The sequence below is a fragment of the Rhagoletis pomonella genome, unplaced genomic scaffold (assembly GCF_013731165.1).
Source record: "Rhagoletis pomonella isolate Grant_MI unplaced genomic scaffold, Rhpom_1.0 Rhpom_scaffold_00006, whole genome shotgun sequence".
NCBI classification, from domain to species: Eukaryota; Metazoa; Arthropoda; class Insecta; order Diptera; family Tephritidae; genus Rhagoletis; species Rhagoletis pomonella.
The window spans coordinates 7409017-7421861 of NW_023458560.1; the positions used below are offsets into that span (position 1 = coordinate 7409017).

The 12845-nt window shown below is 34.0% G+C and overlaps 1 protein-coding gene across 1 annotated transcript in view; it reads right to left on the bottom strand.

The window, feature by feature from the left end:
* The window catches only part of LOC118740362, a 33959-nt gene extending 21324 nt beyond the window's left edge, over window positions 1–12635 (bottom strand). The window contains exon 1 of the mRNA XM_036471858.1: window positions 12290–12635. The gene's annotated coding sequence lies outside the window, so the exon portion shown is untranslated. The remainder of the gene's footprint in view (window positions 1–12289) is intronic.
* Between the last annotated feature and the right edge of the window lie 210 nt (window positions 12636–12845).

The window sequence follows — 12845 nt, forward strand, 5'->3', positions numbered from 1 at the left end:
TATGTGCATAGATACGTATGTGCATAGATACGTATGTGCATAGATACATATATATGTAAGTGTCAGCATGGGTTCATATTAAATATATTTATGTATGCATGGACATATGTACATATGTTAAAATGTAGTTTCGATTTAAAAAAAATCGGATGAAGTTTTTCTTTCGCCATTCATACACCTCTAATTTCAGTATTTATTAAAAAAACTCAATGAAATGCAAAAACTCTATCTTGCATTTCGGTTTACTCAATACCAATTTGCGCTGTCGCAGTGTTATCAAAAAAAAAAAGTTATCAATAGGTAGGTTCAGAAGGCGCAGCAGTTGAGCGCAACCGTTGCTAAACAAAAATCAGTAATCGTTATGCGTCTTTTGAACGACTTCATACATTAGCTGTCAAATTCAACTCTCAAAGGTACACACCAACATGTTGTCTCAAATGATCAGAAAAATATTACGATCATCTAACACGCAACTATTCAGTTGATCAGAAGTACGCAACAACGCGTTCAGAAGGTGCAATCGCACCAGTAACTGAGCTGTTTCGCCTTCTGAACGTGCCAAATGAAAATTCGTTTCTCTTGAAATCAAGTTATATGGCTGCGTATGTATGTACATATGTATGTACATATTCCGAAATTTTTTTTATTTGTAAAGGCTCTCAAGAAAAACTAAAAATTCATATAAAATTACGCACAATAAATGGAAAATAAATTTTCTTCTATAAAAAATTTCTTAAATCAGTATGCAGCTCTTAAGAAAAAAATGCTCGTACATCTCGGCGCTACCATGTCCAACTATCGAATGTGAAAATCGGCACTTTTCAAAATTTTGATTTGCCACTAATAATTTTATTTCGTATAGCAGCATTGCTTAAGTTATTGTTTTTGACAACTTATTTGTTGGTTAATGACTACAAATAGTTTTATAGAAAATTAGAGACGAGAAATAATACTTTCATAAAAATTTAAGTACATACATAGATTTAAAAAGCTGCTTGAATACAAAAGTTTTATGAAAATGCCAAATTAAACAACTGTCTAAATCTACGTTATTTTTTATAAATAAGGCCGTAAACATTTCCTTACATCGTCGATTTCCATATTCTATTTTTACTCTTTCAATTTCACTGACCAGCGCTGCAAACGATATCAACTAGTAGGCTAACAACCAGAATTGAAATTTAATACGCAAGTACTTCCAGTACTACAAGTATACAGAGAGTAGATTTGCTACTCCCTTTTGGCAGCAGCAAATATCTCTCGTACGCGATGAGGGAAAGTAGAGTACGTACTTTGGTGGAGTAATAGCAAGTACGTCAAGTATTTACTCTCTCAACGCCAAGTAGTGTATGTATGCGGAAAAAAAGTAACAATGTGTTGGGAGTAGAGTACAATGCAAGGAGTACTTATTGAATGAAATGCGGCAAATACAATTGCGCTGGACTCTAGTCTATACATAACAACACTGCCAGTCTTGTGTATGGGCTAAAAAGACTTGATCGTGTCTCAGCATTTTCTAAAAAGTTATTCGGATTTCATTGTATGACCTATTAAAAGTCAGAACACTTGTTGAATTACACAAAATTATAAATTCCAAAGAGCCTAGACTTCAATTTCTCCAATCATCGGGGTCCTAACTTTTAGTGCTCACCAAATATCGAACCTTTATATCTGAACGTCAGTTTTTTATCAATTCCGTACGTCTTTGGAACTCTCTTCCTATTAGGTTAAGGAAACTAAAAATGCACTGCTTTTCAAAAAACAGTTAACTAAGTGTTATAGCAATGAATGCAATTAATATATAATTTGGTTCACTCTGTGTGTACCTGAAATTCCTACTTATTATTATATACATTTTTTCTTTATATTTCTTACCTATTATTATTTATGTTTTCTTCTGTTTCCTCCGCCCTCTCCCTCTTTTCGAAATATATTCTAAATTTTCATACATTGATTAATTTGATTATATGTATCATATAGTTACATATGTTATTTTAGATTTAATCAACAAATTGTAAGCACGTAACTAGCGCTATAAAATGATATAAAGCAATAAATGAAAATGGAAATTAAATAGTTAAAAAACATGTTGATGAACTATGTAGCTTCTGACCACCGATTTTGAAACTAGGGAAACAAATTTTAAATTACTATTTTAAATAACGTGCTAGACACCATAATAGCTCAATTAAATTCACAGTTTATACTTAGATTTATTTATACTTATCACCTTGTTCTGCCTGAATTGGCCCCGACATTGACTGCTCACCAATTATGTGAATAAATTAATTTATTAATTATGTTATTAATTATGTTATAATATTATAACTAAAGATGCAATGCTAGAATGCGACATTACGGGAGTTTTAACCGCAATTTCATTATTTCGTACAATACCTGACAATTCTGCAACAGCCGAAAAATCATTCAACAAATTAAAAATAATCAAGACCTGTTTAAGGAATGGTGTGGAAAAGGGCCGTATCAAGTCTCGATTTAACGCTATTTATTGATGATTTTATAAAAAATAAAGCCAGAAAAAGATTGTAAAATAAATTGTTAAAATAAAACCGTCTACCTCACTTCATTGTCTATTGTTTACTAGCATCCGCCCCTAACTTCGTTCTCCTGATATTAAAATTATCCAATGACTTTCTTCCCTCGGACAATGTTGCCGCGGCAAAAAAATTAAATATACACAAAATCGTAAAAAAAATTTACCAAATCCAATAAAAATTAAGCTACTTATTTAATTAATTAGGGCTTTTCTTACCAAGCTTGGTAAATTGGTTATAGAAATAAAAAATGAGCAATTAAATAAGTAAACGGAATCTAAGGCTCAGTTTTGTTGTCAAAAGTAATGATTTTATAGTCTAACAGTTGCTTAATTTGAAAACTTTTACCTACACATTCCTTCAGGCTTTCAACATATACCCCTATAATAGTTAGCTGTACTTGCGCTAGTTTTTTGAATGCATGCATAAAACAAGCTTGGTATCATGTTATCCATAATGTGCATGTTGATCTTGTCACACAAATGAAGAGACCTAAAGTTCTAGGTCAATTCCGAATTGCAACTGGTTTTTATGAGGTTTGCAAATGCGACGAGCGCGGATCGGGAGATGCGTAGAGCAACATTTTTCGGAACTTTATACTTGATCCTAAAATAAAATTGGAAAATTGATTGAAATGGTAACTCATAGTCAGAAATGAATTTTTGAGGAAAATTATCCATTTTGAATATTTTAATCAAAAAATTGGAGAAACGTAGAAAAATTTGACATTTTAACAGGCAGGAAAAAATTAATAAATTTACATACAAATATATCTGTGTTCGTATGGAAAAGTAGCTTATGTCGAAAGGCTGGTATCTTCTAGAAGTAAAAGTTAACAAATTTTAATTAACTAAGTACCTGTACATACGTTCCGATTTTTTTTATTAAAAAAATATCAATACTTCATAAACGATGACACTTTTATAGCAAAAGTTTTGCTTATTAGGGAGCTCACCCCCGACCTACCTTCTCCTTAAGTTTGTCTTGTCTACATACATATCTATCGCATGTTTAATAATATAGAGATATAATCCAAAATTTACGTTTTTAGAGATATTATAATACAATTAATAAGCTTGGTGAAGAGAATATGTTCAGTCTAACAGATGACTAAACTTCCTGAAAATCGTGAAGATATGTGTCTTTCCATTTGTCTTTTGGTATACTAACTGTATGAATTGATCAAACTGCGTTTCCCACAAAATTTAAATTTCGAAATAATTCTGTATATTATTAAACGTGCGATATGGTCGATTCTACGGCAATTTAGAATTTTTGTAATGTGGCCAATGCTTTTTTCAGGCTTATAATAGGGATGGGTAGTGGGGGGTTGAAATTCGATTTTTTCCGAATTTCTAACATTGCCCAGCCATTCGATTATTCGATTCGAAATTCGATTTAATTCGAATTTTTTTGAATTTCGCAAAATTTTTTTGAAGTGAAACTTCTTAGTCGAGTTTGGAGATGTTTGCGTAAAATATTTAACACCAAGTCATAAAATCTGCATTGTTCAATTTAAAAAAATTAGGAGTCGAATTAAATTCTTGTCCTTTGGGTCTGCAACATAGTTTTAGTTCTATGAAAAGGGTTGCCACAGATTAGAAAATCAAATTCAAATAATCGCTTCCACAGATGTTTGCGTTAAATATTTAACACCAAATCATAAGATCTGTGTCAAATGAAATGTAGATGTGTAACATGGTTTTAGTTTTGTGCCATATGTAAGAAAATCAAAATCAAATTATTTAATAAGTTAAATAAATTACTCTAATATGGGTATCAATCGAAATGGTTTTGAATAAACTTTATTTTTTAATAACATTTTCGAGGGTTGCCACCTGTTTGAAAAGTCGAATTTATTTAAAAAAGTTTTGTATTTAAAATACTATGCAACAATTAAAATATTTTTGAGGTGCTTGAAGAGAGTGTGCACCTGTTTAAAAAGTAAGTCTAAAATTACACTGTGCGACAGCCGAAACCAGCCCACATTTTCTGAATGTCTACCCATCCAAACGCTCGATGGATTTGCCAAAGTTAGCTCGTATTTTTATTTTATGGCCTACTAAAGTTTTTATATCTCCGCCTAAGTAGTTTTCAAAAAAGTCGAAAAAATAGTTAAAATAAATGTCTGAGCGAAATTAAGGGTTAAGACATATATATTAAAATTTCTTGGGAAATATTTTCGTAGAACATTTTAACCTATTAGCTCCCGCCTAAAACGGTCATATTTGACCCTTACTTCAAGAAATCTCGCAAAAAGCGAATTTGGCAGATCGTTTATGGATTGATATATTCTAAAAAATTATTCTCCGGAAAATTTTACTAGGGGTCTTCTCAGGCAAAAGCTTCATGCTACTAACGTAAAAGCCTCTAAAAATTTAAAATAAAAAATCAACAAAGAAACTAGTTTTTTTTATAAAAAAAATTTTAAAATTGTGTTTGAAATAACAGTTCCTTCTTGGCACAGATTTTTTGTTTTTATGCATCAGATCGAAAAAAATTTATTTTATCCGAATTTTAACAACACAAAGTTCGATTTCGAAAATTCGCCATAATGGAGCTAAACTTCGATTAAAATTCGAATATCGAAGCTTTGAATATCGAATTTACCCATCCCTAGCTTATAACTTTAAACTTTAATAACAAATGATCTGTCAAACAAATTTTTTCACAGAAACGCTGACTTACTTTGGGTTTTGGCGTTCTTCGCAAAAAATTGTTTAGCAGAACATTTGGTCTTAAAATAATGAGCCTGAAAAAATACTAGGGGTCTTCACATCGAGCTTGGTACTCGGTAACTCGATGTTCAGTAATTTTTCAAATAATTTTGCCCCATGCACTTTTGTTTGGGTAACATTATTTTACAGAAGCAAAATACGTGGGGCAAATGATCGAACGGTAACTCGGTGTTCGGTGTCACAGAAACAAAATGCATGGGGCAAAATGATCTAACACCGATAACCATACTGGCAACTATACAAAACTTTTAATTTCCTGTAGAATGATCACGTTTAAAAATTCCGATCGCCAAGAAAAATAGCTAGTCAAAGAAAGCGATGTCGAATAACACCTTTTGCAAACTTCGGAAACCCATTGATATCTCTTGTAGAATATTTATTGAATTGGCTATTTGAAATAAAAAAGTTTCCAAAATCTGTCACTTGTGCCATTGCTAATCATTGCTGACGATATGTTTGAATCTAGGTGTACATAAGTAGGTACGTACATATGCATACATATGTTATTTTTCTTTTCTGCACTACAGTGGCCGAAAAACACAAGGAAATGACATTCAGAATTATTAAACTGTCTGAAAATGGTAAAAGCAAGAAGCAGAACTGACTGGCATGCACAAGTGCAACGAAAAATTGTAAAGAGGCAGATAAAATCTTTCCGAATTGCTTGAATTGTTTTGAAAACATAGACGTTCATAGAAAAATATGAAGGTGCCCCACCATTTATACAAAAATGGGTTGGAATGTGTGAAAAAACCTTGTAGTAGGTCTCTGGCGAACCATACAGCTGATGTATTTTGTAATGAATTTCCAATTTAATTTCGAAGCAAATCGGTTTCAGATTTTTGCAATAACTGTCATATTTGTCCTACGAAATGAATTTCATCTGCCCAGCCTGTCGTAAGAAACAAATAAGTAAGTATAAAGTTAAGGTGAATCTTATTTTTCTAAGCTCTGTTTAGTAGCACGGTTATAGCTTTTGGTGGTAAGAAGGACTGAGTATAGCTGTCGCAAAGACTAGTTCGTAAAAGTCCAGATAATAAGTTAGAAAAGGGAGTCTTACGCTTAGTGTTTATATCTATTCGAATGTATAAAAGTATGGGCAGGTTGCACACGCTCTCCAAAAGTGTATTGACTCAAAATCTCAGGAAACGCAACAAACATTTTTGAGCACATGCTATGCAAATGGAGTACGAAGTCTTGTATGTGCCTTTTGCAACAAATTGAAATAAAATGCTGCGTCAGGCTTTTATTTAAAGTTGAATGCATACAAGTATATTACTCATTTACCTCAATAGTGTCATACTTAGCTCAAAAAAGGGAAACTCGAGAAAAACGGATTTACAGTTTTGAATTTACATATACTCTCATAGTCTGCTGGGTATGTTCACCAGTACGTTCGGCTGCAAGCGGATATCTGTCTTGGAGCAAGCGGCTCGCTATGTATGTAAACGTGTATCCGGTTGAAAACAACTCATCCTGGCAATGGTTGTGCGCTGGAATTGCGACCCGCAGGTAAATACGCCTTCCAATTAAAATATCAGACTGCCCCCCACCCCCAAACGTTGACGATCCTCGCTCACGAAATAAGGACCATGATTTACGCATATTTACTTTGAATATCCGGACCCTCTATAGGGGAGGTGCCGCTATCCAATTGCTGGATGTCCTCGCAAGATAAAGGGCTGACACCTGCAATCCAGGAAATGCGATGGACGGGACACATCTGCATGAAATATGCAGCTGCTGACATCTACTACAACTGCCATGAGACAGCGCACAAATTTGGTGTGGGATTTGTGGTTGGGAGGGGACTACGACACCTCGTCTCAAGGTTCACTTGCATCAGTGGACGAATCGCCATAATCCGCACCAAAGCTAAATTCAACAACATAAGCCTCATTTGTGCGCACGACGGAGGAGAAGGAGAGCTTAGAGAAACCCCCACCAAAATGTTAAAATCGTTCTGGGATATTTTAATGCCAGACACCATCATCGAAACATCCACAAAGCCGTTAGGGTGTACCCTTATCAAAGAACGACGAACTAAATTGTTCATGTTGTGACGTACGGAAGATACGCTTCGAGTGTTCTTGATATGCGTTCTGTACGAGGATCCAACATAGACTCGGACACTACCTTGTTGCAGACAAGGTCCGCATGCGCCTCTGTGCATTAAAGAACGTAAGGCGAATTTATACAAGGTGGTATTACTGGCGAATTTAGATTACAACAACAATAACCACAAGTATTTGGATGTTATATCTCAATTCGCCCCAAAGTTTACATGCATTTTGTTTTTGCTGTTGATGGGTGTGCTGTCAAATCAGTAACAGCAAAAAACAGAATACATGGAAGGGGGAGAAACCAGCTGATCTTACAACACCACCTTATATGAATTCGCCTCGGAAGAACGTGGGTCAGGAAAAGCGGCGAAAGTTCGATGTCGATAAGCTGCAGCCGCAACAGACAGTCGAGAAATTACGCAATCGACTCTCAATTAGGGCTGATGATACCCGGGTACCCGATTACCCGGGTATTACCCGGGGCTTTTATTACCCGGGTAGTCGGGTATTACCCGATTTGCCCGGGTACCCGGGTAATATACATATGTTGGTGCCGGTTAAACGAAAAACACCCGGGTAATGCGACATAAAGCTTCTTGTATAATCTTTTTGGTGAGGATAAATATTTTTTTTTTTTTTTTTTTATAATTATTTTTTTTATGTCTAGGGTGTACGCGACTATGTACACCTAACCGCTTGCCTGAGTAGACGGAGACAAGAAAAGTAAATTAAAACATTAGTTTCTGTACTTAAATTCGTTTAGATTCGCAGGTGGGTATGTCTCAATAATTTTATTTGTTACCGATCCGATATCTGTACGTGCATTACCAACTTCGTAAATATTAATATTTTAGACATGCCTAAAACAAGCTGGGTTTGGAAGTACGCTTGTGTGATGAATGACGGATTTGTCAAGTGCAATGTATGTGTTGTATATTATAATATTTCCCCATATGGTATGGAAGATTCTTATAGATTTTCCCTATGTACGTTCGTTTGCGTTATATAATCGTAAATGCGTTTAATTTTTACCTCTCCACATTTTTTGGGTGCCCGGGTACCCGGGTAATTACCATACTGCCCGGGTACCCGGTCTACCCGGGTCTACCCGGGTAATAAAATACCCGGGTACCCGGGCTACCCGGGTAACTCAATACCCGGGTAGGGCTTCACCCGCTACCCGGGTACCCGGGTAGCTCATTACCCGGGTGAAATCATCAGCCCTACTCTCAATCCTACTTAAGCAAGAAACTCTTCGTCGACCGGATATAAATGAGCAGTGGGATTCTATCTCCCTAGGGATGCGCACGTAAAAGATACATCGGAGTTTTCCAGAAGCCACGGAACTGGCTATAGTGTTACCGCTGAAAATTTTTCGAAAGTCGCAAAAAAAGTGTCACAGCCGAAAAAAAGTGTCTTCAAGTAATTCAAATCTTTTATACCATGTATATCTGTGTTCATATGGAAAAGTAGCTTATGTCGAAAGGCTGGCTTTAGTATAAATCGGCATTCGCAGCATACGATTGCGAATGACTCACTGGCGGTAAGCCGTTGAACAACTTTTAGCAAATAAACGTGGAAGAAATAGTTCCGATACTAGCAAGTCAATATTCTTATTAAGTCTCATCAAAAAATTCCTTGCCGTTTAAAAAATAAAGGGATTGCCGCATTATACTAAAGCCAACCTTTCGACATAAGCTACTTTTCCATACGAACACAGATATAAAGAAACTTTTTGAGGCATATTCATAGTCGAAACAAAATCGACTCTTGGGCAAGTTATAGCTTTTTGACATAATTTTCAATAGAATCTGTCAAAAAACCTGCAACTTACATTAGACTCTACTTTATTTTACCTATGAATATGCCGCATTATTTTTAATAAATTGCTAATGGAGATCATTTTCTGCCAAAAAAAAATTCTATTAAAATAGAAACCTATTGTTGAAGGATATATTAAAAATAAGCGATATGCATATTTTGCATTTACATATTATGAAAAGAAAATTGCAGTTAAAAAAGTACTTACATCAATATAACTCAAAAGCAGCATTAGTAGATAACAATTGTTATAACAAAGTTTAGCCTTTTAAGCTTGTATATAAATTATCGCAGATAATTTGTTTGTACCGGGAGCTACGAAAATGAATTTTACACAAATAACTTGGGGAAATTTTCAAATCAGCACACAAAAAAATTTTGGTCATATAAGTATTGTGTCTTAAACGATAGCTCTCAGAGGCAAAAATTATTAAATTTTAGTCTGTGCGTTAACGGATTTGCTCAGCAGAAAATGCATCAGATGTACCAGTGCAGTATCTTTGTAATTCCACGCTTTTTAGCGAGCCCACGCTTTTTAGCATTTTCGATTTGATTTGACTTTAGGGCTATTTGAATCTGCATGGTTTTTTGAGTTCATATGTATGCCAAATAATATAAAATATGTAAAGCCAAATCGTGAAATTTGAACTTTTTATTCGTATGAGTGTTTTGTTTTTGTTTTTCCACCTAAACCGCAATAGTCTCCATTTTTTTCTCTTCGGTATTCAGTTTGCAGTTTGTAAATTTCTGCTAGGCGGAGAACATTGTTAAAAACTAATTGTCCTTTAAAAGGATATATTAAAAAAACTATAAAAAATATTTTTTTTTTATTTTACATAAGTATACTAAAATTTAGTCAATTATCTTTCATTCGTGGTATTTTTTGTTCAATTTATTTACATCGTCGAAGAACAATGAATTAAAAAAAAAAAATTATCTTCAACTTTTTTTTCGAAACTTATTTTTGACTCTGAGAGCTATCGCTAAAGACACAAAGCATATACTTATATGACCAAAATTTTTTTGTGTGCTGATTTGAAAAATTCTGTACCAAATGCTAAGCTACTACTAATTGCTGCTATTTCTGGACATTTTTTCGGACAAATTTTGACATAATAAAAAGGATGAAATCAGTCAAAATCTTGCCAGAGATGTAAATTTTAAGCGCCTTTGAAAAGTAGGTAAATACTAAAAGCATTTTTAAATATGTAAGAAACAAAATATTTTTTATGAAAAAATTATCAAAATGTGTATATACAATTTTTAATCAAAGAAAAGGGACAAACAAAATATGTTTGGGGTCGATGTTATCTCATGTTGACACGAAAACATCAGAAAAAAAACTTTCCCCTTATTCGGTTTATACATAATTTTTTAGACATATTGCAATTTTTTTGCTCTTTTTAACATTTTTCAAGGTTTATTTTAAAATTTTTTAAGATTTAGAACGCTTTATGGTCTAAGTACACTTCAGATTTATATTCAGCGGATCAAAATACATAAGAATTATGCTTGGTTTAGATTAATACATTTTTTTTATTACCAATTATCCCATTTTAGCTATTTTTACAATTTACTCGATATTGAAGGGTGTACGGCCCAAACTGACTTAAAATTCGGATTCAGGGGGTCAAAATACAGCTTTTTTTTGTGTGTGTCGGTGTAATCAATCAAAAAGGGAATTTTGGATTCTTACTTAGTAACGGCCTTTTGTATTTCAGCGACTATGTGAGATAGGGCCTTTCTATATTAAGGTAACGATATGTATGTGCTATGTATGTTCATATCAGAGAACAGCTTTGAGTATGATCGAGCCTTTTTGATCACACTCACTAAAAATCAAGCACAAGCGAACGCCACACTCGGCTACTATGTGTTCGATCGAGATGCATACCCGACAGCTGCTTTGGTTACGAACGAGTCTGTTTGATCACCCTCGATATAAATTGAGCACAAGCGAACACCACACTCGGACACCCGCAGCTAACCCGAAAATTTGTGTAACAATGAAACGGACACCCGAACATTGCGATAAAATGCAGGACAACAAAGAAATTTACGCTGAAGGTAACTGGCGCCAATATGTTCCCACAAAGCATACGAAAATGTTGTTGCTTTGTGCTTGTGCATACGCAATGAAAAAATTAGAAGCGAAGTAGACAAAAATGTTTTTGCATCTATTTCGTATAGTTTCGCGTGGAAAGCTGTGTGTGTATATATTAGAACACAGCCTAAAACTATGTAGGTACATAAGTACTTTTACAAAAAATAAATGTGCACCGAGTGTATAGGGCTTGGGCATTGCCGATCTACACACATTTATACCTAAATGGATGTAGGCGTCGTGATGCCGCATTTTGTATGAGCAAAAATATAAGAAATGGTTAAATGTACACTTAAACAAACTACCGAAAAATTCAACCTTCTCTTTACCCTCTACGCACAAAAACTAAGAACACCGCGATGAGGAGGCAACATTTTTTGTAGAAACAAAAACGTCATAAGCCCATCAAGAAAATTTTGTGCACACTCGGGTTGAAACTCGAACACCCGGGTATATTGAGCTGCAAAGCACCCGAACCCAATCAAGTATGTATGAAAAGCAATCGGGTGTTGTGGCCAACATGTTCGTCTTGAGCTCAGTCGATAACGAACAATACTTCTGCTCGTATACAGAGAACGATGCAAAACGGGTTTTGTTAGATGATCGAGTATACACGAAAATCATGCACCCGCTGCAGATGTCTGGTTCATATGCATTTACATACATACATACATATCGTTGTTTAAAGTACAAAACCGCGTATCAAGATAATGCAAGACCGCGTATGTGAGGTTGCAGCAATTATTTTATACAGAGAAAAAACACTCATATTTAGAACGGTTCTCTTTTTTACAAAGCAATCACATTTCTGGCTAGTATATTTGAGGACCAATAGATAAGGCTTGAGCCAAGAGCTTGTGTGAGCAAATCCAAATTTTGGCAAAAATGTCAGTTACGCGGTTTTGTAGAATGACAATACGCAGTTTTGTACTTAAAACGACGATATGTACATATGTATCTAAACAGGGAGAAGTGTGTATATTGTTGTATTAATAATGTTGTACTTACAAACAAATAAAGTCCAACGGGCTTGTGTAAAAGTATATGTCCAAATACTATTTTTAATTTGCTCCTGCTTATGCTATTTGAATTCACGTTAATTTGCCCGTTATTATTAATTTAAGTTTTTACCGAAATAGTATAATTATTTAATTTTTCATTTATAAAGACGCGTAAAAAGGCGATTAGTGAAAATAATAGCTATTATTACTATTATATATATGTCTAAACTTTTTATTTCTTTTTGAAAGAAGTGCAGTTGTTAAATTAAGATAATCACAGATTTCAATTATTTTTCAATTAGGGGTTTTGTCCTTAATCTTTGTTATAATTTTTTATATATGTAAGTATTATATATTGTTTTTTAAATAAATTTTTTATTTATTTTTGTAGTTAAATTAAAAGCTTATTCTTTAATTTTAGTTTTGTCCATATCATAACGTTTTGAAATTTATATTTATTAGTTGGGTCGGCCTTTTCAGTTGGAGATGACGGGAGGCGAATCTTGTTTTAAGTCAAATATGATTAAATTTTTGCATGTTCAAATAATATTTAATATTTAGAT